The sequence below is a fragment of the Penaeus monodon genome, chromosome 30, assembly GCF_015228065.2.
Source record: "Penaeus monodon isolate SGIC_2016 chromosome 30, NSTDA_Pmon_1, whole genome shotgun sequence".
Taxonomy (NCBI): domain Eukaryota; kingdom Metazoa; phylum Arthropoda; class Malacostraca; order Decapoda; family Penaeidae; genus Penaeus; species Penaeus monodon.
Genome location: NC_051415.1, coordinates 32,106,870 through 32,107,437, shown reverse-complemented (window position 1 = coordinate 32,107,437; position 568 = coordinate 32,106,870).

The following is a 568-nucleotide window of genomic DNA, read 5'->3' as shown; positions in this document are numbered from 1 at the left end:
CGAAAGGAAAGAGAGTAAGCGCTAAATAATGTGAAGGTTCAAATTGAATGTAAAGTTTAAAAATGTAAGGCAGAAACTCCCTCAAAACCGCCGACGACACCTCGTGACGAAAAAGATTACACACCTGCGTCAGTAGTAATGAGGTCTCTAGCCCCGCCCACATTGTACCCTGGGTCTTATGCTGATGTAATAACTATGACCTTTATCATCAATGCTATCATCAATAATAGCAGACCTACGGAGTTATAATGTTGATTTGATAAAAATAAACAGTTTATGTATATATACGATATGGAATTTCCTAGCGGATATCGAACACGAACATCAATATTGCATTCGAATAAAAAACAGAATGACAATACAATGCTCAGACGCTAGAAATATTCATATACACGTAACGTTTAATAAGAATAAGCTGAGTTTTATGACAGGCCTTAACATGATTAATAAGATGCAATATAGTGTAGAATTGAACGCTAACATAATCAGGCTCGATTCAATAGATATCCCCTTTCTTAATGTATCAGTTTCAATTAGGATTTTGAGTGGAAGTGTAATATTAGGAAAG